General features: G+C 44.6%; 2 non-coding genes across 2 annotated transcripts; both read right to left on the bottom strand.

The window, feature by feature from the left end:
• Window positions 1-373: 373 nt before the first annotated feature.
• Window positions 374-445, bottom strand: TRNAE-CUC (transfer RNA glutamic acid (anticodon CUC)). The gene has a single exon. It is a non-coding gene; the product is annotated as a tRNA-Glu (tRNA).
• A 284-nt stretch (window positions 446-729) lies between these two features.
• On the bottom strand, window positions 730-835 carry TRNAL-CAA (transfer RNA leucine (anticodon CAA)). Its single transcript has 2 exons — window positions 798-835; window positions 730-775 (listed from the first exon to the last, which is right to left on the bottom strand). It is a non-coding gene; the product is annotated as a tRNA-Leu (tRNA).
• Between the last annotated feature and the right edge of the window lie 3,288 nt (window positions 836-4,123).

Below are 4,123 nucleotides of genomic sequence, written 5' to 3'. Positions count from 1 at the left end.
TGGGAAGAATTTCCAGACTCCTTTTTATAGTGAAACTTGCCTGAGTCATCGTGAGCAGTGAGCCCCTTCTAGGTGACATCGGTCATTTTAATAATTTTGAGTATTCGGGGAGATTTTTTTTTTTTTAACCCTGGGCATTGGAAGACCCGGCACTTGTGGCAGCACCAGAGTTTTCTTTTGGGATCATTTAGTGCTGTCTGCCCCGTTCTTCCTTTCTTAATTAAGGTATCCTAGGTATAGGACAGTGATTCACAGACAGCTGGCACTCGTTAACCAGAATAATCCTCACCTCTGGTAATTACGTTCTCCTAAACAGAAAGGTAGCCAATATTGTATTTTTGGTGTCAAGTTGAAAGAAAAAAAAAAAGTTGTTTTCCCTGACCGGGAATCGAACCCGGGCCGCGGCGGTGAGAGCGCCGAATCCTAACCACTAGACCACCAGGGAACACATAAGAGAGCCCTCTACAGTAAGCTAGACAAACTATAAAAAATGTGACGTAAACTGGGTTGCTGAATGCGGTTGTTTGAACCTCCGGTATTTAAACAGCCTCCCTCTTCCACCTGACCAGTCTCTCGGCCGCTGCAAAGCCGAAGAAAACAGATAATGGAGAACCGAAGCAACGTAAAGTCTGAATATGGCCGCCGTCTCAGAAACAAAACAAAACCAAACCACCGGCCGTAACGGGAAATGCTCTTGGATACGTTCCCGAAAGGTTGCAAAAACGCGCCTGTCAGAAGTGGGATTCGAACCCACGCCTCCATTCGGAGACCAGAATGCCCTTGGGGAAGGTAGACACCTTGAGTCTGGCGCCTTAGACCACTCGGCCATCCTGGCACGCTGGTAGGAAAGTGTTCCTGAACGGCCTGCTTTCTGCGACAGCCTGATGCGTTGCTCTGCTTTACTGGGCAGGCTGTCGGCGGATCCACCAGGTTAGGGCGGAGGAGAACCTTGCGCTGGGCGCCTGCGGCTGGCTGCGGAGGAGCTCTTGGAGAATGCCGGGTTTGCAGTTCCCGCCGACTGCCTAGCCCCTCCGGTTGGCAGGAAAATCGAGTCAAGAAGCAAGGACAATCCCGCTAGGAAACCAAAGGGTTTAGTGACCATCCGACCCAGCAAAGGAAGGAAACTATAGTAGCAAAAGCAGAAAGAAAGTGCCAGGTTTCTGCCCACGGGGCGACCGCCACTGTCAGATCCCGGGCTCCCGCAGCACATGCCTGGCTCTAGCTGGGGAAAACTGGCTAGTTGAGTGAATACAAGGAAAGCATATGGAAATAGCTTGCCACAGAAAAAGCAACAGTGATTGCTGTTGTTGTTTCAAAATTATTCGGGCTTTCTGCCTTATTGTCTTTGGCATACCCATCCTTTTAAGATCCACACCTCCTCCTCTACCAAGTCACCCAGTCCTGGCTAGAGATAATGGGGGGCTATCAGTGTTAAAGAAAAACATTGCTCATTCATGACACCCCTTAAAGCACTGTAAGGAAGACTTTATTAAATGGGTGGTGCGGGGGGTGGGAATCAAGATATGTATGGTTACTACTGCACCAGGGTCTTGCAGTGGGAGAGATGAAATTGGATTTAATTCTGAGGACAACAAGCGAGACTGGAGATTTATAGCCAGAGAGCGGTAGGGTGCATTCAGTGGATGAAAAATTACTAAGGGCGTGGGGCGGGAAGGATTCTGTCGAAAGGATATCTAACTGGGTTCTTGCTGAAGGTAGACCAGGGTATTAGATATCGCCTGATGGAGGACCAGGAACCCCATTATATATTGAGTGATAAAAATCAAGGATGGGGCATTCTGGTTAAACATACTTAGCAGGATTTTTGCTAAAACTGAACGCTGTAGAGACAAACATGAAATTCCAAAGCCAGACCTAGTTGGAAAAGATTTCAGGGCTGGGGGCAGATTTAACAAGAGTGCAAAGATAGCAAATGTGCTTTAGTATCAGCTGGAAAGTCCCACTTCTTGTGCTCCAGAGTACATACCATTCAATCACTCATTCATTACTTTATTCACTGAGTCTTAATCGATACGTTTTTGCTGTTCAGTCGATTAGTCCTGTCCCACTATTTGTGGCCCTGTGGATTGCAGCACGGCCAGGCTTCCTTCCCTGTCCTTCACTATCTCCTGCAGCTTGCTTGAACTCGTGTACATTGAGTTGGTAATGCCATCCAACCATCTCGTCCTCTGTCGTCCCCTTCTCCTGCCTTCATCTGGGTCTTTTCTAATCAGTCAGTTCTTTGCATCAGGTCGCAAAGTATTGGAGCTTCAGCTTCAGCGTCAGTCCTTCCAATGAATATTCAGGATTGATTTCCTTTAGGTTTGATCTCCTTGCAGTCAAGGGGCTCTCAAGAGTCTTCTCCAACATCACAGTTCAAAAGCATGAATTCTGCGCTTAGCTTTCCTTATGTTCCAACCTTCACATCCATACATGACTACTGGAAAAACCATAGCTTTGACTAGATGGTCCTTTGTTGGAAATTGATACAGCCGTGAACAAGGAGGAGGTCCCTACCCTGGCAAACTGACTGCTAGTGAAGGGGATAGTCAGCCCAAAGGAACATACAGGCTGTGAGAACAAAAGGAGAGCAGAGCAATGACATGGTGGAGGTCTATTTTTAGACTGTGATTGTCAAGTAAGATCTCACTGCCTTTTTCTAAAAATAATTTTCAAAAAGTAAAACTCATGATTCCCATGCAAATATATGTGATGCACGTATAAAGATTTTACTCAACTCATTAATGAGGGTGTGATGTTATAACCAATTCAAAGGAGATTTTGAAGAGATTTTTTTTTAATAGTCAGACAAGGGAATTTGAAAAGAGATTGCTAACAGATGTGAGATGGGTTAATTTATCAAGGGTATGATATTTAAGGTGTGCTTTCTACCCTGGGGTTGTTTTTTTCTACCAGAAATAAATCAGGTGCCACTTTTCACAAATTTTATTTGTATTTTGATACATAAGAATCTTTAGCTTTGCTCCCACACAGAAACCCTTTGCATCACTGTCGATTTTCTACGGGTTAATTTCTACCCATACAGAACTCTAAAATAGTCAATAGAAGCCAGTCAAAGGTGCACATGGACTCAGATAATCCCCAAAAGAAGTGCTAGGCAATGCCAAGCACTCCACTGTAAGGATACCTTGTGTCCAAGAGAAACAAAGCTGAACAGCAGTGAAAGCTGTAAGAACACATTTTATCCAAGAACTATTGTAGTAGGAGAAAAGAGACCTTATATGATAGAACTGGGCTCAATTCCAAATACAGCAAGGAAAAGTGGAGATTTATAGCTAAGGAGCAGGGTGGGATTGGTGGATGGAAAATGGCTATGAGGAGACATCAAGAGTAGAGAGATTCTTGCTAAACTGACTTAATAATATTTCTGCTGAAGGCAGGCCAGGGTCATCATATATTACCTGGAAGATGGGGAGAGGGATGAGGAATTTGTTTAGTTGTGGGGGGTAATCAGATATTAAAGGTAAGGGGATTCTCACTAGTACCCTAGAAGGATTCTTATTAAAATTAGACCATACGAGGCAGAGCATGGAAGCCCAAGATCAAGGTTTAGTTGAAAAGAGGGCTCAGAGGAGAGCCTGACTAAATTTTGGTCAAACTGGGAAATTTTTGTCACTAATAATATCTTTTCTATTTCCAAGTTTTAGATAATCTTTTCTTTCACATTAGAGCCTTCACTGAAGGGAGGACATAAGCACTGGGAGAAGGGGAGGGACGTTTTCCACAACCCTGACATTAATATTCTAATTTCTCTGGTGGTCTACTTGGCCTTTAGGAACTTCTGGCCAGTCTGATCTTACCTCACAGTCTCTCGTGTGCCCCAGTGAGCTAGCTGAATTTTCCTCAACGTGCTTAATCAGCCTTCGTTCCTTCTAGCTCACCCAGAAAGTCCTGAGAGCCTGGGGGGTAAGGACCGTGGATGTAGCAGAGAAGAAAACAAAATATTTATCTGTGCTTCAGAAGCTCACATTCCAGCAAAGAAAGATGGAAAGTAAACAAAATAATTATATGTGGGGGAGTAATAAGTACTGTGAAGAAAAATAGAGAAAGAAGGGCAGGGGGAGAGGTAGGTGGTTCAGAAGATCTTTCAGGATGTGGCTTT

This window comes from Ovis aries, chromosome 5, assembly GCF_016772045.2.
Source record: "Ovis aries strain OAR_USU_Benz2616 breed Rambouillet chromosome 5, ARS-UI_Ramb_v3.0, whole genome shotgun sequence".
Classification (NCBI taxonomy): domain Eukaryota; kingdom Metazoa; phylum Chordata; class Mammalia; order Artiodactyla; family Bovidae; genus Ovis; species Ovis aries.
The sequence above is the reverse complement of the archived record's forward strand: the minus strand, read 5'-3'. Positions and strand labels throughout refer to the sequence as shown.